The 27,777-nt window shown below is 38.8% G+C and overlaps 1 long non-coding RNA gene across 1 annotated transcript in view; it reads right to left on the bottom strand.

Moving 5' to 3' along the window:
* Positions 1–22,066, bottom strand: part of LOC308609619 — a 59,343-nt gene extending 37,277 nt beyond the window's left edge. Inside the window, exons 1-3 of the long non-coding RNA XR_014014323.1 lie at positions 22,003–22,066; positions 21,086–21,253; positions 15,465–15,599 (exon numbers count right to left, since the gene is read on the bottom strand). This is a non-coding gene — a long non-coding RNA (uncharacterized lncRNA). The remainder of the gene's footprint in view (positions 1–15,464; positions 15,600–21,085; positions 21,254–22,002) is intronic.
* Positions 22,067–27,777: the final 5,711 nt, after the last annotated feature.

Raw genomic sequence — 27,777 nt, 5'->3', positions numbered from 1 at the left:
GCCTGCGCGTCCGGAGCCTGTGCTCTGCAATGGGAGAGGCCACAGCAGTGAGAGGCCCGCGTACCGCAAAAAAAAAAAAAAAAAAAAAAAATACGAGATGGTACCAGAGCAGCATCCTCTTTGATCAACCTGTCTCACTCATGTACAGGTGTCTTAGTCTCACTCCAGACCTACAGAATCAGACTCCTGGGCAGGGCTGGGATCTATAACTTTAATGCATTTTACAAGTAATTCCTAAGTATCCCCCAAATCTGAGAATCGCTGCTTTCCCAGTTAAATTGGTTTCAAAGCCATTTTATGTTCTGAGGACTTCAGATGTTCAGTGACAATTTTGCAATGATATTCGCAGATCTTTTGGCTAATTATACACTATATTTTTCATAGAGAGATTTACAAAATGTGACTGTTAATCCTCTTAAAATCTCCACAGGGAAGATAAATGATGAGAAGTGTATCACAGATTTGCCTTAATATATTTTTAAGGAAAGATAAAAACAGGAAAAGACATTGAAATTCTATATCAATTTGTATACAGGGAAGAACTTATTCTTAATCTGATGCAAAATTAGTTGTTATTATATAGATCCAACATTTGCAGCAACATGGATGGACCTGGAGATGATCATACTAAGTGAAGTAAGCCAGACAGAGAAAGACAAATACCATATGCTACCACTTATATGTGAAATCGAAAATATGACACAGATGAACTTATGGTTACCAAAGGGGAAAGTGACTTGTGGTTATGAAAGGGGAAAGTGGGGGGGGGATAAATTAGGTGTTTGGGATTAACATATGCACACCACTACATATAAAATAGATAAACAACGAGGTCCTACTCTATAGCACAGGGAACTATATTCAATACGTTGTAATAACTTATAATGGAAAAGAATCTGAAAAAGAATATATATAACTGAATCACTGCTGTATACCTGAAACTATCACAACATTATAAATCAATTATACTTCAATAAAAAGTTGTTTGGGGGAATTATATTCAATATCCTGTAATAAACCATAATGGAAAAGACTATGAAAAAGGATCTATGTATATATAACTTAATCACTTTGCTGTACAGCAGTAATTAACACTACATTGTAATTCAACTATACTTCAATAAAAAATAAATTTTAAAGAAGTTGTTTGTTTGGAAAAAAAAAAAATAACTGTGTTAGTTTCCTAGGGCTGCTTTAGCAACGTGCCACACACTGGGTGGCCAAAAAAAAAAAAAAGAGAGAGAGAGAGAGAGAGAAAATATGACATATTCCCTTACAGTCCTGAAGACCCGAAGTCTGCAATCAAGGTGCGGACAGGAAATCACCCCCTCCAGAAGCTGTAAGGGGAGATCTTTCCTTGCTCCTCCAGCTTCTGAGGGTCCCTGGTAATCCTTGGCATTGTAGCTGCATCACCCCAATCTCTGTCTTTACATTTACATGGCTGTCTTCCCTCTGCGGGTCCCCATCCAAATTCCCACTCCTCCTAAGGACATCAGTCATTGGAGTAGGGTCCACCCGGAGGCAATATAACCTCATCTTAACTTGATGCCATGTGCAAAGACCCTCTTTCCCAATAAGGTTTTGGGTGACCATGAACTTGGGGAGACACTGATCAACCCAACAGGTTGACCTTCAAGGTGAAAACTAATTACGGAACTTTTGCATCATTGTAGAAAAGTTTGGGAAAATGGATGGTGGTACTTATGTTGTAGAGGTGACTGTTTTAGAAAACAGAGCTCCCCAGTTCTAGAGATATGCAGTAGAGCAGTCCCTGCAGTGAACAATGTTTTATTACTCGCTGAAAAATTTGTTCAGAGAATCGAAATCAAGTTAAATGGTCTTATCATAAAAAGGGGCAGGAGGAAACTTTTGGAGGTGATGGATGTTTATTGCCTTGATTGTGCTAATGACTTCATGGGTCCCTACATATGTTCAAACCTATTAAATTGTATATACGTATTAAATATGTGCAGCTTTGGGTATATCAATGACAACTCAATAAAGCGTTACAGAAAAAAAAAAAAAGAAAACCAAGAAGAAAATGCATATGCCCATAGGTCAGAGGTAAAGCTATGATGGCATAGGTCAGGAACAGGGGTCCATGTGTGTATGCTGGATTCCTATGAAGGAGAATGGAATGTGTATTGGGGTTCATTTTCTGATACTATGCACAGTTTTCTGGGTGTTTCACTGACCTTTCCATAAATCCGTTATTCTTCTCACATTCCTCTCCACAGACCTTTTCTTTTTTTGATGGTATTTCTAGAAGGAAGGCACAGAAATCTATGACATCTTCCTTCCTTTAATCTTTTACGTAAGTGATTTTCTCCCTTCCTTTCTGCAGTGTGATAACATCCTTTCTCTAAGTACAAACCATGAAAACATGTCACAGCCAAGTCACTTCCTTGAATGTTTATTACATAACCAGTTCTACTGAAGTTGTGTAATTCTGCGAATCAACATACATCACTGAAATAGGATTTAAGAATAGAGCTACATTTTCCTGCTTATTGACTATTTTCCTTTGCACACCTTTGATCCGCCCGTCTAGATATATTCGGTGTAATTTGTTTTATCACGGTAACTAATTTGTTGTTCCATAAGCCCGATGCGCACTGCCCTTACTGTCCTCACAAACTGCCTCACAAACTGATTCCCTTAAGTGTGAAATGGAAACGTCACATGAACAGCAAACTTTCACCAACGGCTTGGCATACCTTCTGATGGATGCTCTAGACCCACCTCCAAGTCCAGCTTCTTCTGTTTCACGGACAGTAAAATTACCAATGATTCACTTCTGAATATGGCAAACAGCACCCTTCTCTATTTTCTAGGAGAAAATTAATCCTACACAAAGGAAGCCTATCTGTCATGTGTCAAAGTGCTATTTAAATTTTGCACCAGGATTTTGCTTCAAAATGTAGTCCTTTGGGATCATGCTTTTTTCCCCTGATGGGAGGAAGAGACCACTGTAAGTGTTGATGGGAACGACTGCATGCAAAGGTGCCAAGGAGGATGCTCTATCACATGGGACATCCTACATGCTTATCTGGTTCCATGTGTACAGCCCTGAGTTCAACTCCACAGGGATGAGTAGCCTGCAAATGAGATCAGGTCAAAAATACCTCCCACTGCAGGTCTACGAGTATTAGATTTGCTCCAGAGGCTTCATCCGGCTCAGCAAGAACATTCCTGCTCCTAAGGATGTTGGGAAGATCACTCAAAGCCTGAAACCCTATTAATCAACATCAGGAAATGTCAACATTTGCAGAGTTGGTAAGGGCTCCAGGTGGAATATACACCCTTTTCTACAAAAAGAAGGTGACATCCTGGAAAGATCATGGGCTTCTGAAGGCTTATGACCTCCAGGGGTAGCCAGTTTCTTGGCTTAAAAAAAAGATACAGAATAATTTTTACTTCTTGCATCTATATCTTAGGTAATCACATCTGTATCAATGGTAATACATGCCTGTTAAATGCACTATCTTTTTTTTGATTCTTTTTTTTAAATTGACGTAGAGTTGATTTACTACATTGTGTTAGTTTCAGGTGTACAGCAGAGTGATTGTCATATATATATATATATATATATATATATATATACTTTTTCAGATTCTTTTCCATTATGGTTTATTACGAGAATTTGAACATAGTTCCCTGTGCTATACAGTAGGTCCTCCTTTTGTTTTGTTTTTTTTTAACCTGTTTTATACATAGCAGTTTATATCTGCTAATGCCAAACTCTTATTAATTTATCCCTCTCCATTTCTTTCCCCTTTGGTAACCATGAGGTTATTTTCTATGTCTGTGAGTCTGTTTCTGTTTTGTAAATAAGTTCATTTGTATTATTTTTTTAGATACCACATATAACTAATATCATATGACATTTGTCTTTGTCTGACTTATTCACTTAGTATGATAGTCTCTAGGTCTATCCATGTTGCTGCAAATGGCATTATTTCATTCTTTTTGATAGCTGAGTAATATCCCATTGTATATATGTACCACATTTTCTTTATCCTTTCATCTGTCGATGGACACTTAGGTTGCTTCCATGTCTTAGCTATTGTAAATAGTGCTGCTGTGAACATTGGGTTACATGTATCTTTTCAAATTAGAGTGAAATACATGATCTCATGTTGTTAAACTATGTAGTGATCTAAGAGCAAAAGAAATGGATAGGTTTCCATCTCAACCATTCTGTTGTTTACCCTCCTGACTTTGAAAAATTTAATGTTTCTGTGCCTCAATTTCCTCACATATTAAAAGGGGAAGATGATTGGACTTTTCTTACCATGTGACAAATAAATGGCATAATACATATTGAATGCATTGAATCGTGTCTGCCATATTTTAAACACACACATATCCTGTTTATTAATTTTACAGAGGAAACCCTAATGGTGACAGCTTCCATCATGTGTCAGTTTCCTCAGGGACAAAAATAAAGGCTGCGTGGAAGAAGAGTACGTTTTTGCTGTGGAGTCTCAGAGGATACCTTTGAGATCTTCAAAGGCAGATAAAAGAGAAAATATAGAACCCAATCAAATGACACTTGTTATCAGTGGTTGTACTTGGAGGTTGCAATTGGAGTCCCTGTTATGATCAAATAATGGAAACCCTTTTTATCATTAAATTTGTATTACGGATATAGTTCTCCCAAAGGGAAAAAATATCATTACAGAAGAAAGTATTACCATTTAGTCATAAGATAAAAATCTAAATACATGATTTGGCAATAAGCTCACAGCAGTTGTTAAACATTAAAATGAAAATTTACAAAAAGCACTGTTTCCAAATAATGATTATTTCCAAAGTAGAGTTTTTTAGTTTGGGTGTTTTTTTTTTTTATTGTCCTTTTGAGAGAATGATTAAACTGAATCATGTTCAATACTTTGCAATGTTTCCATAAGCAAATAGAATTTCCCCAAAGGGCACTTCTGGGACTAAATTGTTTGTTTATAATTTGTCCTCAAAATGTTTTTACAAAGGAAGGATATACCCTATTTAATTTCCTATTTAAATGATTCTTGAATTCTTATGAAAATCGCATTACACTGAATTTTTATTCTGGTATTCAGATGTGTACAGGCACAGGTATGCATACACAAACACTGGCCACTAAGTTAATTTTTAAACTATATTTGACTTTTATTTTAAACATCCTTTCACCATTGGCTTTGAAATTCTTCGATACTCCCTTTCCTGTATGTCTATGTTGAGCAATCATGCTACTTAAAATATTAATCATTTAGCAAATGGGAAAGAGACAAGGCATCAAAAAGTTAAATTGTGTAGTTAACACTAGTTATTTCTGTGGTGGTAGGATAATGCTGATTTTTTTTCCTTTGTATGTTTTCTGCATTTCAAAAGTGTTCCCCCTTTAATTTACCTTTTAAAATAAAAGATCTATTTTTTTCCCCTACAAGCTCTTTGTCTTCATCTGGTAGTTACAGGATTTCTGTCATATTATGATCATTTGGCATTAATGTACTTTTCCCCTTGAATTCTTTACAATATTAACTTATGCTTACACACACACACACACACAAATCAAGGGCAATTTTTGAGCTAATGATTGAATATCCTGTATCAATTTACACAACTTTATTTTACATGTATCTAACAACCTGTGCAATTTTTACCTAAAGTCTTCGTCACAGTTCCATTCCATTTTTTATGTTTATGGCATTTTATTTTATTTTTTTAACTTTTTATTTTATACTGGAGCATAGGTGATTAACAGTGTTGTGTTAGTTGCAGGTGTACAGCAAAGTGATTCAGTTATCCATATACATGTATCTCTTCTTTTTCAAATTCCTTTCCCATTTAGGTTGTTACATAATTTTGACCAGAGTTTGTAGGTCCTTGTTGTCCATTACATTTTGTGAAATGCCCTCTCTCTTGCTTTTTCTAGAGTGTGCTTGGAAATATCTAACATAGAGTATAAACTCTCTTACCATGAAGTTACAGGTCTTAATTAAAAGAAAAATGTTTCTGTCACATACACCCTTTATTCAGGATATAGCTCTTTTGTTAGCATCACAAAGCCTTTGTCTCTTCCAACTTTATACTGGGAAGGTAGACAGAGAGAAAGAGAGAGAAGTGTCACTAAACGTTATAAATATGACAGAGAAACCGGTGCGAACACATCTGGGAAGAATTCAGAACAGGAAGCAAAACAAATGAGAAAATCTACACGGTTTTTGCTCACAGCAAACCCCAGCTTCATCTTGCAACTTAGAAAAAGGATTGTCATATTTTTCTACAAGGGGACAGGTTATCAGTGTTTTTGGCTCTGGGGACCAGGTGATCACCTCTGAACTGATAAGATAAAAGCAGACCTTGGCCACAGGCAACAGAATGGGGGTATCTGGGTTCCAGTAAAACTTTACAGAAACAGGTCACAGGGCCTGAGCACTGCGTGTAGTTGCTCAACTTCTGCTATGGACGGCACCTAAGAAGAAGTGAAAAGAGGCTTCTCACCATTTATGCAAAGCTGAGGCTTAAATTAAAAACCACCACACACACACACACAAAACAAAACCAAAAACAAACTATGCAAAATTTCTCCAACCCTCCAGAGCAGGACACGGGGTGGTTCTTTACCCAGAGTATCTGCCACCCATTTCTGCTTCTGCTTCTCTACATCCAGGGAGAGGGTTCAGATTCCAGGATGCTCCGTGCACAAGGGTGCAGAAAGCGATCCGCAGCACGGGGTAGGAGAATTTCACTCTCAAAAGAACGATGCAAGTGCAGACAGAGAAAAAGAACCCTGGGGGCCATGCATGCCGTGAATCTGGGAGTAGCTTTAAAAGAATGTACTAAGTTCATCTCAGAAAACCACGGAAACAGGGTGAGCAGTAAGGAGGACAATGAACCAGCCCAGGAAGTCACTCAGGGAGTGACGTTGGGAACAGCAAGGACGTGGGACGGTCCATGGCTACTCCCACGGTTAGAGCAGCTGTGAAGCCCTGAGGCTCAGGCACTGCCCTCCTCCAGCCTGTTCACAGCTATCACCTTATGCAACATGAGTAAGGGAAAAGCACACACACAAATATAGAATAAAAGAATGGGAACTGGGCTTCCCTGGTGGCACAGTGGTTGAGAGTCCGCCTGCCGATGCAGGGGACACGGGTTCGTGCCCCGGTCCGGGAGGACCCCAAATGCCGCGGAGTGGCTGGGCCCGTGAGCCATGGCCGCTGAGCCTGCGCGTCCAGAGCCTGTGCTCCGCAACGGGAGAGGCCACAACAGTGAGAGGCCCGCGTACCGCAAAAAAAAAAAAAAAAAAGAATGGGAACTACATCCAGGGCATGCAATCCAAGAACGTAAATCTAAAATAGCCCATCCCATCAGACTAGGAAAAAAGAATTAAAAAACTGCATTAGAATCAAGGTTTCATATGTCTAAATTAAACCCCAGATGTGGAGAATAAAATAGGACATTTCATTACTTTATTCAATAACTCTTTGGCAGCATCTGCCGGGTGCTGCTTTACGTCCATGAGGGACCGGGAAGACACTATATCAAATGAGGTATCCCACCCCTCCTGGGAGGGTGGGGGGCTTCCCGCCTAGTAAGGGAAGCACACAGGTAAGCAACTGCTCATGACCCAGGATTCTAAGGGAGCAGACAGATGAGGGAGACGAAGGGAGATTTCATTGGGGGGATAAAATGCTTTTGCTGAGACTTGACAGATGACACATCAGACAAAGCCAATCTCTGGGCAACCAGAGAGTTTGTCAGGTCAAGGGTCCAATTATGGGGAACGTGATATGGATCCAGTTACCGGACTTTGTTGGCATAATGAAGACTGTAGGAAATGAAGAAGAATCCATGTCATCAGATTTGGAGGCCCATGAAAGAGGGTGTAACCTGATGGTGAAAGCCACAGGTTAAAGCTGCGGCATGTTCAACAGCTGGTCCACATAAGCATCAATGAACTCCTAGATAAGCATCATTGACCTCTTGGATAAGGGTCCATGCCCTCCTGGATAAGGGTCCACGACCTCCTGGATAAGGGTCCATTTCTTCCTGGATCATGGTCCATTTCTTCCTGGATCATGGTCCATGATCACCCGAAGTAAAGAGGATAAGTGGTGAAGACTGAAATCCGTGTAGCCTGATAAATCAATTCATTGGTATACATTGGAATATGTTCACTGGATACATCTTAGAAACATTTAACCATTTTTTACTCTGTTGAGCAACTGTGTAAGTTGCAATTCTTATCCCATATAAATAGCATGTTTTAAATACTGTTATTCAATAGAAATGACTATACTTCCTAATTATCCAGATAGCAGCTCATTTCCTGTGGAATCCACCTCCAAGGTGTATTATTCGAAGACAGCCTGTAACTAAGCAAGTGGGACGAAGAAAACATAGAAATAGGTCAGGTTTTAAAAATTAAATTTTATCCTATGGTTTCAGGGAAGCTCAACTAGCAGAAAATGAAATCCCAGACCAAAAAAAAAAGAATTGGAAAATGAAGTTTTAGCCTCAGGGGAAATATCAGAAAATGACTAATGGGATGAAGAAACCACAGCTCAGATTGAGAGGGTGGGAAAAAATAAAGGAATGGAAATCACTGATCAAAAATGTATGACCTAGTCTTCAAGAATGTATGATCTGTAAACACTAAACTCATGTGACCTGTGCATAGGGTGGTTTAAAAAAAAAAGAAGAAAAGTCATGAAGGGTAAGAGGAAATAGGCAGTACAAAAGAGGTGACCACATTTGCCAAGGCAGGTGATCTTTTGGCTACAGAGGTCAGACAAGGAGAGTTCCTTTTATCACTGGGCTTCTGTCAGATTGTTCTGTCACTTGTGATTGAAGATGCTTTTTCCCCTAAGACTACTGGTCTCAACAAGGAACATACACATCCCCTTTCTCCTTAGAACTGCCTTGTTATCCCACCTGAGAACTGTTCGGGTTTCTTGGAACCTGGACTTCTGCAAGAAACTTTTGGTAAGAGCACCATAAACTCAACCAAGTTCTGGGTAGCTTTGGTCAAAGACAGCTAGAGCTTCCTGTGTCTTGATTTTCCTGGTGACTTCGTTGAATGTTTTGTATTCTTCAGACAACCAGGTAGGAAACATTTGGGAAAACTCTTCTAGTCGTTAGGGCTAACCCTTCAAACAGCCCAGGGCGGGTTAGAAAGATTTGTGAACTACTGAATCTGATTGTTTTGGGTACAGTTTTGCATAGACCACTCATATTTCCTATCAGCTCTTCATATATTGCTACTCTTTCTTTGAGAGCCTAAATAGATATATTTCATACCATCTGTATTCATCTATTTTGCTTCTAACCTTCTGCTTGATAGTTGGACTATTTTTGTCTCTGTCTTCCATTCTCTGCAAATTCCTTCATAATAAGTTTCATGTTCTTCTCTTCTTTTCTTTTTTACCATTCTATTCCAATTTCCTGAATCTTTCTTAGACACTTCTACACTATGTTTAATTCTCATTAGCAAAGTATATATTTTAAAAATAAGATCTCTCGTTTTTCTTTCCAACATATCTGTTTGGCTCACTTTCAGATTTATCATCTCGGTTTAATTCTGCCTTCTTCTGTATCTGTTTTTTTTTTAGATGAGCCTAAAATATTTTTAGCAATAAATCACTGTAATTATAGTAGTGATGATCACCTTGTATTACAGAATAAGGCTACGTGATTACTCCAGTAAAGATCCTGCAAGAACTTCACTCAGTTCTGATTTTGTACCCCAAGCATAAAGCATGATTTCAAGTTGTGTGTGCAACTTTTTTATTTTAGTGTCTGATGCTTTGACTCATGGTTTATCACAGACTAGAATCTCTTTGTCTCATTTTCTCTTCAAATCTTCATTTGCCTCTACTTTTCAGATAAAATGCTCACATCCCTAAGAATCTATACCCACCTCTTCCAAGGTTTAGTTGCTTCTTTTTTCCTTTTGTATATCTGGTATAAACTGTCTATTTTTTATACACTTTATTTTTTTAATTATTATTTTATTATTTATTTGGTTGCACTGAGTCTTAGCTGTGGCAGGCGGGCTCCTTAGTTGCAGCTCGTTGGCTCTCCAGTTGCGGCACAAAGGCTCCTTAGTTGTGGCATGTGAACTCTTAGTTGCAGCACGCATGTGGGATCTAGTTCTCTGACCATGGATTGAACCCAGGTCCGCTGCACTGGGATCATGGAGTCTTAACCACTGTGCCACAAGGGAAGTCCCAAAATGTCTATTTTTTTTTTTTTGCGGTACGCGGGCCTCTCACTGTTGTGGCCTCTCCCGTTGCGGAGCACAGACTCCGGACGCGCAGGCTCAGCGGCCATGGCTCACGGGCCCAACCGCTCCGTGGCATGTGGGATCTTCCCAGACCGGGGCACGAACCCATGTCCCCTGCATTGGCAGGCGGACTCTCAACCACTGCGCCACCAGGGAAGCCCCAAAATGTCTATTTTTATAATTGATTTTAACTCACCACTTATATATGCCATCATCAATGTACATCAACCAATCAGGGGCAGAAACTACACAGGGGTTTTCTCCACTTGTCTTATAACACAGAACTTTCCACACAGTAGATACTCAAATGTTAGATGAATTGAATTGTAAGTTACATAAATTCTTTTTGAAGATGTTTATATATAATCTTAATCTTAGAGGATTTCAATATTTTGAGTCATAATAGGAAACAAAACAAAAAGAACACTATTTTTTTAGAGAAATCTAAATATTTCTTCATGTAAATGCATAATTAAAACAGATTTAATTATATATTTTTTGAAATTTTCATGTGGCAGAGACAAAGCTAGTACTTTCTGAGAAATTACAGGAAGGAAAGGTGGGAAATGAAGACTATAAAGAGAAAATAATTATTTCATGGAATGAAATGAATTCATTTCAAGAAACTAAACAACTGTATTGGACTTTTTAACACTTTACTCCGTCCTCACTTTATCTGACAGGATTGCCAGCAATGTGGGTTTAAAACAAAGGTAGTTTTACTTAGAAATAAATATCACTTTGTGCCAAAAGAGAAAATGTGCATGATAGAAACAAAAGCAAAAATAAACAAATGGGACCTAATCAAACTTCAAAGCTTTTGCACAGCAGAGGAAACCACTAACAAAACAAAGAGACAACCTACAGACTGGGAGAAAATATTTGCAAATGAAGCAACTGACAAAAGATTTATCTCCAACATATACATGCAGGTCATGCAGCTCAATATCAAAAAACCAAAAAACCCAATCCAAAAATGGGCAGAAGATCTAAATAGACATTTCTCTAAAGAAGACATACAGATGGCCAATAGGCACACGAAAAGATGCCCAACATCACTAATTATTAGAGAAATGCAAATCAAAACCAAAATGAGGTATCACCTCATACCTGTTAGAATAGTCATCATCAAAAAGTTTACAAACAAATAAATGCTGGAGAGGGTGTGGAGAAAAGGGAACCCTCCTGCACTGTGGGTGGGAATGTAAATTGGTGCAGCCACTGTGGAGAACAGTATGGTGGCTTCTTAAAAAAACTAAAAATACAGCTACTATATGATCCAGCAATCCCACTCCTGGGCATATATCTGGAGAAAACTAATTCAAAAACATATGTGCACCCCAATGTTCATAGCAGCACTATTTACAGTAACCAGGACATGGAAGCAAACTAAGTGTCCCTTGACAGATGAGTAGATAAAGAAGATGTACATCTATACAATGGAATATTACTCAGTCATAAAAAAGAATGAATTAATGCCATTGGCAGAAACATGAATGGACCTAGAGATTACCATACTGAGTGAAGTAAGTCACATAAAGATAAATATTATATGATACCACTTATATGTGGAATTTAAAAAATAATACAAATGAACTTATCTACCAAACAGAAACAGACTCACAGACATAGAAAATGAACTCTTGGTTACCAAAGGGGAAAGAAAGGCAGAGAAAAATTAGGAGTATGGGATTAACAGATACATACCACTATATATAAAATAAACAGTAAGGATTTACCATATAGCATAGGGAAAAATATTCAATACCTTGTAATAACCTATTATGGAAAAGAATCTGAAATATATATATGTATATATATATATATAATATATATATATATATATATATATATATATATAATATATATATAACTGAATCACTTTGCTGTACACCTAAAACTAACACAATATTGTAAATCAACTACACTTCAATTAAAAAAAAGAGTGGAAAAAAGGTACAGGGAATGGATATTATTCAAATTCAATCAAATACAGTTGCTAAATTATAAGGAAAGTATAATAAAGGACTAAAACTTAGCTGCCTATAATTAAAAGGCACGTACTCTTCTAGGCACCATGAAAATACCCCCTTGAATCTACACATCAAATATGAGAGGGAGAGATTATTTTCTTCCATTTACTGTTGAACAACTGAGACAAAAACATACTGTATAGCACAGGGAGGTCAGCTCGGTGCTTTGTGATGACCTAGAGGGGTGGGATAGGGAGAGTAGGAGAGAGGCTCAAGAGGGAGGGGATATGGGTATGTATGTCTGCATGTGGCTGATGCACTTTGTTGTGCGACAAGGCTAGCACAGTACTGTGAAGCAGTTATACTCCAATAAAGATCAATTAAAAAAAAATGATACCCGGTAATTGCCCCAATCACACAACCAGTAAAGCGCCGAGCTTTTGCAAAAATCCAAGTCTTGCAAACTATTATATATATAGGATGGATAAACAACAAGGTTGTACTATACAGCAAAGGAACTATATTCAATATCTGGTGATAAACCATAATGGAAAATAATATGAAAAAGAATATGTATGTATAACTGAATCATTTTGCTGTGCAGCAGAAATTAACACATCATTGTAAATCAACTCTATTTCAATAAATAAATTTTTTTAAATTCAAGTCTTTTCCATATACTACACTGCACTCCCCCACCCCCCGTCATCCCAAATTCTTTTTTTTTTTGAATTTTATTTATTTTTTTTTATACAGCAGGTTCTTATTAGTTACCCATCTTACACATATTAGTGTATATATCTCAAGACTTGCCTCACACACTGCATTGCTCTGGAGTTCTGATGCAGAGAGAAGTAATAAGACATAAAAGTATTGGTTTCTGTTCAACTACTCTCCATGTTTTCTTCTTTCCTCCCTTCCTTCTTTCCTTTCAACTTCCATAGTAATTGTTGATTCATAAGTCGCAATTCGAATTAATCCTACAGAGGATTAATATGTCAAGTATCTTTGTGATGATCCATCTCTTTTAATAGCAGAAAATACTTTCTTTCAAAATATACAAATATTACATAAGATATGTCCTCAAGAAACATCAGGGTTTTCTTTTTTTCAGGAAAGAAACAAAATAATACTTCCAATATGCATTTCTTATCACTGCTTATTCTGAATAAATAAATATATATGTGTGTGTGCTTTTATAAATAAATACACTTTTATAAAACCAGATAGATAAGATATAATGAGCTTAAGGTCTAGAACATCAGGATGGTCCACAGACACATATAAATTCTTATTGTTGACATGAACTGAAAAACAAACAACAATATGTAGATATATAGGCTCCTTTTCTTGCACAGATAAAGTGGATTTTTCCAAAAACACCATCCAATCCGTTGTCTTAGGATGCCAACCGGTTGCAGGACAAAAGGTTCTATTACTCCTTCTCTGCCGCTCTAATTTCATACCCCGTGTCAGGACGTATTTATGTACAAATTGTCTAACTGTCACTAGATCATCCTCATACTTCGGTATGTAAATCTCCACGACAGAGTTCAAAGGAGGCCTTTCTTATAGAGACATGTGCTTTAGAGGTACTGCTTTCTACCCAGTCTCAAATATACTTTCCTTCTGTTCATAAAACGCTCACGAATTTCAAGGGCAGAAAATGACATTCAAATAAATGTGTCAGGCAGAAAGAGCCCCAGCAAAGATGATTCCTGAGCTCTTCGTGTTCACTTATGGCGCTTTAGGACAATGATCATGTAAATGTGTGTTTGCGGAATTTTAAGGTCTGATGTATCCTGTTGGAGGGGGAACGGAAAAATTTACTAATCAGACTCGGGTCATTACCTGCCTAACTTAAACATTTACTTGGATGATGATTTTTTTAAAATAATCGAAAGCTGATAAATACAGAGCAGCGAAGGGAGATTTATAATAGGACACAGACTTCATTTTTAAGCCTCTGTCTGAGGGCACTGATAGAATCAAATACTTCTGCGTTCTTTGAAGAATATAAATTGTTTCATGGCTGGTCGTTCCCTGGGACTTGGTTATTCACTGTCGGGGATCAAACATAAGGACTGGGGTGTTCGGCTGAAATGAGAGGTGTGTACAGTGTTGATAAAAATCAGAGGCGCTTCTGATACTAATGGGCCCATCAAACAGCTCCCCAGTACAAATAGCTTCCCCAGCTCTTTGGAATCAAGCAACTTCACTTTCTTAGAGGCGAAGGAATTGTCCTACCCGTCCTGCCTTCCAAGATGGGGCCAGGCTTCAGGGTATTACACAGCTAGCTTTTCTGGGGCACTGGGGAACTTTCCTTCAATACATCCCCTGGAAACAGCAAAGACTTTTAGGATTCCACTTTGGAATTCTGCCATCCTGTACTGCTCAGACCAGGGGAAAACTAAAGGAAACTCTTAATCGTTCATGCTTCTTCCCAATCTAGTATTTGTAATAGACATGGGTTTCAGGTGAAGTGGACGGGTATGGATTCCATACCCGATTCTAAATCGTTTTTGCTCACAGTAACATGTGCAGATTTGATTAATAATGAGATGACTTGAGTATAGCACAGAGAACTCTGCTCGATATTATGTAACAACCTAAATGGGAAAAGAATTTGGAAAAGAATAGATACATGTATAGGTATAACTGAATCACTTTGCTGTACACCTGAAACGATCACAACATTGTTAATCAGCTATACTACAATATAAAATAAAAAGTTAAAAAATATATATATATATAAATTAATGAGATGACTTGTAAGGGAACATTGTTACATGTGGTCCACTCTGGCCCACAGTGCCCTTTACTAATCAACCCCGAGTATTTGGGAAAATGTTGGCATGTACCTCCTAAAAAGTTATTAGCAAGTTTCCTTAGCATTCGTCCTAGTTACCCTAAGTCCTATGGAAATATTTGCTTTTGTTCTATATTTATTTTTCGGACCCAGACAATATATTAGCATTCCTCTGCTTAAAATGAAAGATGGTATTCTTTTGGGAATTTTGTAGCAACTTGAGAATAGATACAGATTTAGATGTCCATATACAAATATTAGGCTACACACACAGAGCTGCACACAAAATCTGGTATAAACTACCCAGAGCAAACCACAAACATTTACCCCCCACTCCGTCTCCATCAAAAATCTCAACTCCTGTGTTTCCATCAACCACCTAACCCCAAAGAAACAGGCCCACATCACTTACCTAAGGCAGAATCAGCACTATTTGCTTTGCTTCAGGACCTCAGGCTTGTCAACACATACGGTTCACACATGTGGAGCTGGGGGGCCAGGAGCAGTACAGCTGGAATCTGCGAGTTCCTGAAATAAGTCCTCATCCCTCCGAGGACAGAGGAGGAAATTACGTTAAGTGAGGTTTCCTAATTTTTCCAAAGTTGCAGAGTTCATCCCATTAATAAGAGGGCAAACTGAGATAGTGTACACCTACAACGAATATAATGTGACATGTCAGTTATCTCTCAAGTAAACCAAAAAAGAGCAAAGGTATTAAAATCTAGTTCTTAGCCTTCCAGCTCTCTCTCTCCATTCAGAAAAAAACTGACTGAGTTTCTCATGTGTGTGAGGTCTTTAGCTGAGTTCCATTGATGAATTAGGTGACTAAAATAGAACCAGTCCCTTTCCTAATGGTATTTGGGGAGACAGAAGGTAAACAAGAAATTAAAAGGTCATTTAAGTTCCATGGTAGGAGAAACGCTGATTTCAATGCCCCTGTATGGCTTGAATGGATTGTAGGAGAAATTATAAAGCATGACCACATATATTTATTCTAATCAGGGCACTAATCCTGTGTGAGGACCCCACCCTCATGAACTCATCTAAATCTAATCAGCTCCCCATGTCCAAATACCATCATATGGGGGGTTAGCACCTCAAAATATGAATTTGGGGAAACACAGATGTTCATCCAGATCATGTATATAATGTATGTCTGTTCCTCAGAAAACTAAAAATAGAATTACCATATGACCCAGCAATCCCACTCCTGGCCATATACTGAGACAAATCTATAAATTGAAAAGACACATGCATCCCTACATTCACTGCAGCACTATTTACAATAGCCCAAACATGAAAACCACCTAAGTGTCCATCGAGAGATGGATGGATAAAGAAGATGTGGGACATATATACAATGGAATACTACTCAGCCATAAAAAAGAATGAAATAATGCCATTTGCAGCAAAATGGATGACTTAGAGATAATCATACTAAGTGAAGTCAAAGACAAATATCATCTGATATCATTTATATGTGGAATCTAAAATACGGCACAAATGAACTTATCTACAAAACAGAAACAGACTCACAGATGTAGAGAACAGGTTTGTGGTTGTCAAGGCATGGTGGGGAGGGATGGATGGACTGGGAGTCTGGGATTAGCAGATGTAAACTAGTATATATAGGATGGATAAACAATGAGGTCCTACTATACAGCACAGGGAACTATATTCAATATCCTATGATAGGGGCTTCCCTGGTGGCGCAGGGGTTAAGAATCTGCCTGCCAATGCAGGGGACACGGGTTCGAGCCCTGGTCTGGGAAGATCCCACATGCTGTGGATCAACGAAGCCCGCACACCACAACTACTGAGCCTGCGCTCTAGAGCCCATGAGTCACAACTATTGAGCCTGCACTCTGCAACAAGAGCCAATGCTCTGCAACAAGAGAAGCCACCACCATGAGAAGCCCGCGCACCACAACAAAGAGTAGCCCCTGCTCGCCGCAACTAGAGAAAGCCCGCGTGCAGCAATGAAGACTCAACAGAGGCAAAAATAACTAACTAAATAAAAAATTTTTTTTAATTTAAAAAAAGAAAAAAGAATGTCTCTATGTGTATAACTGGGTCACTTTGCTGTACAGCAGAGACTGGCACAACATTGTAAATCAATTAGACTTCAATAAAAAATGTATGTCTAGATACATTGGATATATTTATTTATCATAAATATAACTATTTTATGCATAATATGTATTTATACTTAATACAAATATTTGTGTTTTATTTATTTACATAAGTATGTATGTATATGCAATGTGTATGGATATACATACTCATACACATTGTATAAAACATATATGCACACATCACATATATATATATATATGTACACCTGCACGTGTGCCATAATGAATCAAGCTTCACACTCGCATGGGGCCACCTGGAATGCAGCTTTCTGAATTATATGAGACAATTCCATTCTAACCCGATATACTGAGCATTTCCATTCTGCCCAAATGCATCAGACAGAAAGATGAAAAGAGCACTTTTGCTGATCCCAATGTGTTCACAATCTACTGGGCAGAAAGAGCCTTTTCTGTATGGCCTGGATATGCCCATGGATGGACTTCTAGCAGAAAAAGGATGTCTGAGGTTAGGGACTGGGGTGGACCTAAAGTGCCCAGTTAAGATAAACCAGTATTTATTTACGAAGGCCCTACTATGTATCAAGTGTTTTCTATGTTTCACCTCATTCTATAGCTTTTGTACTCCTGGAGATATGACTATCCTGGTTTTACTGGGAAGGAAATCACAGCACAGAGAACTGACGTAAAGTTGGGACGGGAGAACTGTAAGTCGGGGCCTGATTTGAATGTGGCTGTGCTTGCCACCAACTGCCCATCAGCTTCCTTCCACCAGCAATTTCCAGCCTGTGCTCCTCTGAGCCTGGAGATTCCAGAGAGGAGGGAGACCCAGGGACCGGGGAACAAAGCCCTTGATTTTTCTGTCACGTGCGTTTGGCTCAGCATACAATCCAATTGGGAGAAAATCCCACTGCTACGTTTGCATTTGGAATCCACTTGGCTGCACCATATTAAGGTCTGAGAGGCACATCCCATACCCATCGGTACCCTGGCTCTCTGTGTCCTTTTAGAATCATTTGATCCATGCTATCTGTATAATACAGCATTCTATTTTTCATTTTATGAGGATCTTTCTAATCTTCAGGGTCCCTACTCAATGATTTATTATCGGTCAATAAGATATACTTTTGTTTTGAAACAAAATCAGGGACATAGAGAACAGACCTGTGGTGGACAAGGGGGAGTCAGAGTAGCGGCAGGATAGACTGGAGGGATGGACTGGGAGTCTGGGGTTAGCAGTTGCAAACTAGTATAGATAGGATGGATAAACAACAAGGTCCTACTGCAGAGCCCAGGGAACGATATTCAATATCCTGTGACAAACCATCATGAAAAAGAATATGTGTATGTATATACATATATATATATATATATACACACACACACACATATATATATATACATGTATAACTGAGTCACACTGTAATTCAACTATACTTCAATAAAAATTTTTTTAAAAAGAAGGTATACTTGTCTCCCTTTTTCCTATAAAAACTAAGGCATGGCCCCAACTTAATGATCCAAGGGAAAAGATACATAAAAACAACTTAACCAAAGAACAGAACTGACATGAAGGGTCCTGCTGATGGGATGCACTCTTGGTAATTGTCAGAGACAGGCTAAGCACCGGCCTCTTTGAATTTGTCTTAGCTTGTGGATTATCAGTAAGCACTGGAGGGTCTCCAAGGAAACCATGGTGTCTCCCCACAGCTACAGCATTCTTTTTCCCTTCCCTCTCTTTGGAGGGTCTATTTTATAAACTCCAGATCTTCCATCCCCTCAAGGTAAGTAAAAGGCATCCCTGATTTGTTTCATGTTCTAAAGCAGAAAGTTCTCCTGGGGTTAGGGGGCAGGACAGAAGACACTGAGATTTTTCTTTCTTAATGATATATTTATTCAGCTCAGCTATAAGAGCAATATTTTAAAAACAGTCCTCATTTTCCCTAGCCAAGGGGTGTGATGTTGACCAAAATACTAAATCCAGTGGACCGGTGGCTTTTGAGAAGCGCCTCTGTCAAAATCACTACATAAAAATATCCTTTTCCTCCTTTATAAAATATTTTAGTCCTATTTCCACGACTCCTGCCCCCTGAACGCCAGTCTGAAAATATTAGTGGCAATGTGGCTAAGAATGTCACCTGCCGTATCAGTAAGCAAAGATGTTGCAGCCATCAAGCCCTCAGTCACGGCAGCTGCCCCCCTGAGGGGATTCAGGATAGAGAAAAACAGGATATTGGCCCCAGAGAACTAAGGTGCATATCAAAGGAATGATTTCAAGGAGACCAGACTCTTGGATCATCCCATACACAGAAATGCGCTACATTCATTAACTTGAGATGTCTGGTTTTCTCTAGTTAAATTAACAGTCACCTTTTGATGTTAGAACTACTGGGTCTTTGTGGCAGAAACCCCTACATATCCAGGCTCCGCCCCCTATCTTTTTGGAGCAGTCCCTCAGAGCTATCTGAGATGCTGCTTGCTGGGCTTAAGTCCTCAGAAAGTCCGCCCAATACAACATAATTCTCAACTTTCAGGTTGTGCTTTTTTTTTTTCAGTTGAGAGCTGCAACTGTCTACACGGGGATCAGAAATGATTCTGTGGATAAATGCATTTGAAATGTTTGCTTATCAGACTATTCTGATGGATTTTAGTTGGTTTTTTAAAAAATTTTTGTTGGAGTACAGTTGATTTATGACGTTGTGTTAGTTTCAGGTGTACAGCAAAGTGAATCAGTTATACATACACATATATCCACTCTTTTTTAAGATTCTTTTCCCATATAGGTCATTACAGAGTATTGAGTAGAGTTCCCTGTGCTCTACAGTAGGTCCTTATTAGTTATCTACTATATATATAGTAGTGTGTACACGTCAATCCCAATCTTCCAGTTTATCCCTCCCACCCCTTACCCCTTGGTAACCGTAAGTTTGTTTTCTACATCTGTAACTCTATTTCCATTTGTAGATAAGTTCATTTGTACCCTTACCATATGATCCAGCAATCTCACTCCTGGGCATATATCCGAAGGAAACCATAATTTGAAAAGGTACATGCACCCCAATGTTCACAGCAGCACTATTTACAATAGGCAAGACATGAAAGAAACTTAAATGTCTATCGACAGATGAATGGATAAAGAAGATGTGGTACATATATACAATGGAATATTAGCCATAAAAAAGAATGAAATAACGCCATTTGCAGCAACATGGATGGACCTGGAGATGATCATACTACGTGAAATCAGTCAAAGACAAATATCACATGACAGGACTTATATGCAGAATCTAAAAAAAGGATTTTAGTTTTATAGAAAAAAAGGTAATGTACACATTTCCCTAGTTGTTCACAGTTGTGTGTGAGGTAGGTGTTGAACGCTGCATTTAATGTCACTGATACATCTCCTTAGAAGAACTGTTTGCATGAATTAGAATCCATTCCCACCATCTCCCCAGCACGGAGAAACACGAACGTGAACATAACATCTACTAAAACAAACTAAAACAAAACGAAGGAAGGACAATGGATGTTTTTTCTTTAAAAATAATTTAACAGGATAATTCACTTTTACAGTCTTAGTTGAATGTATTATCGAAATTCTCCCACCGAAGGCTGCTTGACTGGAACATGGAATATGAGCAGTGTGTCTAGTGCTCTTTGCAAAGTGTACTGATTTAGTATGTGGACAAATTAGTCCTCCTGTTCATGGCCACAATCAAAGGATCATCAAAGTGTCTCCCTAGCATTAGGTTTTGTTAGCCAGTACACAAAAGTACATGGTGTAATTAAAAGTCCCCTTTTTTTCTAGGACAGGAAGAGGAAGGAATGGGACAAAAAAACATGAGAGGCAGGAGGTAGGAGGTCAGGAGGGAAAACAAGAAAAATCTCTGGGAAGATATTTTTAATAACGGGAGAGAAACAAAAACAAAAACAGACATACCTGCACACTTGTGTCCAGATGTGGCATGATTCATCGGCCCTGGCTTTGGAAATAAGTTTCTGAGATGTGCTGACTGTTGTAATGGTCCCTTCCCTTGGGGCTACCATGGACTCCACACTCCTAAGTCCACCTGCCCACAGGGAAGTGATTTCTTCTGTGTCTACAAGTCTGAAAAACCACATAAGGTTATCTTTAAAAAACACCTAAAATCGTTTTGTTGAATGAAGGACAAGTTTTTAATTTACTCCAAATAATAATTCTATGATTAATTAATTCTAGCTAATTTCATGTCTTTTTGATCTTTAACTGATATTCTAAAATTATAACACTTATCAATAGTAAACTTAAGTATGTTATATTTAACTATAAACATTTAACTATATACATAATTATATATATAATCTATCAATCATCTATCTATACATCCATCTTATGTATCCAGCCATCCGTCTTATCTATCTTGTTTCTATCTATATATCCATCTATATCGATCCATCTATCATCTATCAATCCATCTAATAATCTATCTATCTACCTATCTATCCATCCATCATATCTATCTATCTATCTATCTATCTATCTATCAGCTATATGCATACACATCAGCTATATAAAGAAAATTCACTCTTGAAATGACTGCCTATTTCTTCAGCATGTTCATGTCCCAGGAAAGATTTCCACAAAATCTTCAGAGTGTTTGAAACATTCTGACCAAAACTACAGGGGATGTGGCACACCAGAAGCCATTTGGGGCATTCTGAGGGCCCCTCGAAGAACCCAACTGCCTTTGCAACCTGGATGGACATGGAGAGAGCAGTCCCCTTCTGGTCAGGAGAAATGTGCTCATTTTAAGCCTCTGTGGGCAGAGAAAACCATTCCAGGAGTTCTTCTAGGGGCCCGGAATCACAGGGTCTCACCAGGGAATAAGCTCTGATTTGCAGCTGCTGGTGACTGAGCTGGTTCCTCTCCATCCCCTCCCTGCATCGAGGCTGCCTTAGGGAAAGCAGCAGCTGGATGTATTTACGAGGCATCTGTAAATGATTCTCCTGGGCAAACACTAGCATGGCCCACTATTCAGTAAATAAAATGCAATCTCTCCAGGCTGCGCCAGTTGCCTCGCAGGACTCATATCTACCTGGAAGCTAGCAGAGTTCTATCTAATTTGACCATGAGGAATTATATTCCAGATTTCAGGATTTGAAGCTGGAATACCATACTCTTGAAATAATGGCCTGGATGACCACAGTTTATGTTATAACTCTATCTACCGTTGTTAGAAATAAAACCTCTTTCTCAAAATAAAGATACAGTGGTATCAGATCAAATGTGGCAGAGAACAAACAGAAATATGCTGGTCCAGGGACAGTGTCGAATGAGCACAGGAGGTCATGTAGAATTTAGAAATACAAAGAGCTTGCTCGCCGCAGAAATGTAGCAAGTCAGTTACTCCAGATGTTTGTGGATCTTAAAGAGGGAGATGACCCTGGATATTAAAACATGAACCAAGGTGACTTCAACCTTCATTTACCTTCCCATTCAAGAGAGGTCACTTCTGCCTGGTGAATTAAATCAGGGGGCTGCGAGCTGAAATGTAATCATGTTTTGTGGACCTCGAGACCTCTTGCATAGAATCACAGCAAACAAAGGGTTCAGTTCAGACCCTAAAACTAATTACTGGGCAGTCTCTCTGCAAAAGCACCCACCCCGCAGTTTCTGAATGTGAAAAAATGGGCACAGATTTCAGACCTGTGGATATTCATATGTTTTCACGGGCAACCATATGGTCCTTGCTGAAGTTTTCAATCCATTTTATGAGAGCACGCACACACACACACACACACACACACACACACACACACACACGGTAAGGCATGTCTCATATATTTCCTCCAATGAATTCTCGTTCTATCCTGAAACAGGTACTTGTCTTTAGAAATAATCTTTGCATACTACTAGAATCTAAATAGGAAGAGATGATCAAGATAGTTATTTGTGGGAAATACTGTGTCTAATTCATTTTTCACTAAATATGTGCCCGTTGTCAGGTAGCAAAGCGAACAGCTAATGGGTAGGGCGCTTTAGAATTTGCACAGCCCTTTGGCAGTGCTTATGTCCAGCATTATTTTTCAAATGTGGATCCAAGTCACCTCCTATGGGTTACGAATCAGCCATAAGCCCATGGGTGAGTTCCTTCATCCTTCTAATGTCCCCTGTTCTAAGGTATAGACATGCTATGTAGATAAGAGTTAACATGTGTAAAATATGTGATGTAAAATCTGGTGATAGAGCCTATTTGGATGATGAGGAGGATGAGAAGGAAGAAGATATTGGAATACATTGCTCTCTTGGGCAGAATTCCTGTGAGACAGTACCTGATGCAAATGACTTATTCATAAAAGATTATAAGCCAGTAATGGAAGAAAGACATTGACAGGAGATTAATTCAAGAGGGCAGAGTAGAAGGATGTGCGCTCACTCCCTCTTGCAAGAGCACCGGAATCACGACTAACTGCTGAACAATCATCGACAGGAAGACACTGGAACTCACCAAAAAGGACACCCCACATCCAAAGACAAAGGAGAAGCCACAATGAGATGGCAGGAGGGGCACAATCACAGTAAAATCAAATCCCATAACTGCTGGGTGGGTGATTCACAGGCTGGAGAACACTTATACCACAGAAGTCCACGCCCTGGAGTGAAGGTTCTGAGCCCCACGTCAGGCTTCCCAACCTGGGGGTCTGGCAACAGGAGGAGGAATTCCTAGAGAATCAGACTTTGAAGGCTAGTGGGATTTGATTGCAGGACTTCGACAGGACTGGCAGAAACAGAGACTCCACTCTTGGAGGGCACACACAAAGTAGTGTGAGCACTGGGACCCAGGGGAAGGAGCAGTGACACCATAGGAGACTGAACCAGACCTACCTGCTAGTGTTGGAGGGTCTCCTGCAGAAGCGGGCATGGGGGTGTGGCTGTGGCTCACTGTGGGGACAAGGACACTGGCAGCAGAAGTTCTGGGAAGTACTCCTTGTTGTGAGCCCTCCCAGAGTCTGCCATTAGCCCCACTAAAGAGCTGGGGTAGGCTCCAGTGTTGGGTTGCCTCAGGCCAAACAACCAACAGGGAGGGAAAGCAGCCTCACCCATCAGCAGACAAGCAGATTAAAGTTTTCTGAGCTCTGCCCACCAGAGCAACACCCAGCTCTACCCATCACCAGTCCCTCCCATCAGGAAACTTGCACAAGCCTCTTAGATACCCTCATCCACCAGAGGGCAGACAGCAGAAGCAAGAAGAACTACAATCCTGCAGCCTGTGGAACGAAAACCACATTCACAGAAAGATAGACAAGATGAAAAGGCAGAGGGCTATGCACCAGAGGAAGGAACAAGATAAAACCCCAGAAAAACAACTAAATGACGTGAAGATAGGCAACCTTCCAGAAAAAGAATTCAGAATAATGATAGTGAAGATGATCCAGGACCTTGGAAAAAGGATGGAGGCAAAGATCAAGAAGATGCAAGAAATGTTTAACAAAGACCTAGAAGAATTAAAGAACAAACAAACAGAGATGAACAATACAATAACTGAAATGAAAACTACACTAGAAAGAATCAATAGCAGAATAACTGAGGCAGAAGAATGGATATGTGACCTGGAAGACAGAATGGTGGAATTCACTGCTGTGGAACAGAATAAAGAAAAAAGAATGAAAAGAAATGAAGACAGCCTAAGAGACCTCTGGGACAACATTAAATGTAACAACATTTGCATTATAGGGATCCCAGAAGGAGAAGAGAGAGAGAAAGGACCTGAAAAAAATATTTGAAGAGATTATAGTTGAAAACTTCCCTAACATGGGAAAGGAAATAGCCACCCAAGTCCAGGAAGCACAGAGAGCCCCAGGCAGGATAAACCCCAAGGAGAAACATGCCAAGACATATAGTAATCAAACTGACAAAAATTAAAGACAAAGAAAAATTATTGAAAGCAACAAGGGAAAAATGACAAATAATATACAAGGGCACTCCCATAAGGTTAACAGCTGATTTCTCAGCAGAAACTCAACAAGCCAGAAGAGAGTGGCATGATATATTTAAAGTGATGAAAGGGAAGAACCTACAACCAAGATTACTCTACCCAGCAAGGATCTCATTCAGATTCGATGGAGAAATCAAAAGCTTTACAGACAAGCAAAAGCTAAGAGAATTCAACACCACCAAACCAACTCTACAATAAATACTAAAGGGACATCTCTAAGTGGAAAACACAAGAGATGAAAAGGACCTACAAAAACAAACCCAAAACAATTAAGAAAATGGTCATAGGAACATACATATGGATAATTACCTTAAGCATGAATGGATTAAATGTTCCAACCAAAAGACACAGGCTTACAGAATGGATACAAAAACAAGACCCATATGTATGCTGTCTGCAAGAGACCCACTTCAGACCTAGGGACACATACAGACTGAAAGTGAGGGGATGGAAAAAGATATTCCATGCAAATGGAAATCAAAAGAAAGCTGGAGTCACAACCCTCATATCAAATAAAATAGACTTTAAAATAAAGAATGTTACAAGAGACAAGGAAGAACACTACATAATGATCAAGGGATCGATCCAAGAAGAAGATATAACAATTATAAATATATATGCACCCAACATAGGAGCACCTCAATACATAAGGCAACTGCTAACAGCTATAAAAGAGGAAATCGACAGTAACACAATAATAGTCGGGGACTTTAACACCTCACTTACACAAATGGACAGATCATCCAGACAGAAAATTAATTAAGGAAACACAAGCTTTAAATGACACAAGAGACCAGATAGATTTAATTGATATTTATAGGACATTCCATCCAAAACAGCAGATTACACTTTCTTCTCAAGTGCACATGGAACATTCTCCAGGATAGATCACATCTTGGGTCACAGAGCAAGCCTCAGTAAATTTAAGAAAACTGAAACCATATCAAGCCTCATTTCTGACCACAGTGCTATGAGATTAGGAATCAATTACAGGGAAAAAAACGTAAAAAACACAAAAACATGGAGGCTAAAACAGACGTTACTAAATAACCAAGAGATCACTGAAGAAATCAAAGAGGAAATCAAAAAATACCTAGAGACAAATTACAATGAAAACACGATGATCCATAACCTATGGGGTGCAGCAAAAGCAGTTCTAAGAGGGAAGTTTATAGCAATACAAGCCTACCTCAAGAAACAAGAAAAATCTCAAATAAACAATCTAACTTTACACCTAAAGGAACTAGAGAAAGAAGAACAAACAAAACCCAAAGTTAGTAGAAGGAAAGAAATCATAAAGATCAGAGCAGAAATAAATGAAAAGGAAATGAAGGACACATTAGCAAAGATCAGTAAAACTAAAAGCTGGTTCTTTGAGAAGATAAACAAAATTGATAAACCATTAGCCAGACTCATCAAGAAAAACAGGAAGAGGACTCAAATCAATAAAATTAGAAATGAAAAAGGAGAAGTTACAACAGACACCACAGAAATACAAAGCATCCTAAGAGACTACTACAAGCAACTCTATGCCAATAAAATGGACAACCTGGAAGAAAAGAACAAATTTTTAGAAAGGTATAACCTTCCAAGACTGAACTGGGAAGAAACAGAAAATATGAACAGACCAATCGCAAGTAATGAAGTTGAAACTGTGATTAAAAATCTTCCAACAAACACAAGTCCAGGACCAGATGGCTTCACAGAATTTTATCAAACATTTAGAGAAGAGCTAATACCCATCCTTCTCAAACTCTTCCAAAAACCTGCAGAGGAAGGAACACTCCCAAACTTATTCTATGAGGCCACCATCATCACCCTGTTACCAAAACCAGACGAAGATACTACAAAAAAAGAAAATTACAGACTGATATCACCGATGGATATAGATGCAAAAATCCTCAACAAAATACTAGCAAACAGAATCCAACAACGCATTAAAAGGATCAGACACCATGATCAAGTGGGATTTATCCCAGGGATGCAAGGATTCCTCAATATACACAAATCAATCAATGTGATACACCATATTGACAAATTGAAGGAGAAAAAACATATGATCATCGCAATAGATGCAGAGAAAGCTTTCGACAAAATTCAACACCGATTTATGATAAAAACTCTCCAGAAAGTGGGCATAGAGGGAACTTACCTCAACATAATAAAGGCCATATATGACAAACCCACAGCAAACATCATTCTCAATGGTGAAAAACTGAAAGCATTTCTTCTAAGATCAGGAACAAGACAAGGATGTCCACTCTCGCCACTATTATTCAACAGAGCTTTGGAAGTTCCAGCCATGGCAATCAGAGAAGAAAAAGAAATAAAAGGAATACAAATTGGAAAAGAAGAAGTTAAACTGTCACTGTTTGCAGATGACATGATACTATACATAGAGAATCCTAAAGATGCCACCAGAAAACTACTAGAGCTAATCAATGAATTTGGTAAAGTTGCAGGATACAAAATTAATGCACAGAAATCTCTTGCATTCCTATATACTAAGGATGAAAAATCTGAAAGAGAAATTAAGGAAGCACTCCCATTTACCACTGCAACAGAAAAGAATAAAATACCTAGGAATAAACCTACTTAGGGAGACAAAAGACCTGTCTGCAGAAAACAATAATACACTGATGAAAGAAATTAAAGA

This window comes from Mesoplodon bidens (genome assembly GCF_964165515.1).
Source record: "Mesoplodon bidens genome assembly, chromosome: Y".
In the NCBI taxonomy this organism is placed as follows: Eukaryota; Metazoa; Chordata; class Mammalia; order Artiodactyla; family Ziphiidae; genus Mesoplodon; species Mesoplodon bidens.
Note: the sequence above shows the minus strand (reverse complement) of the source record. Positions and strands in the feature narration are given on the sequence as shown.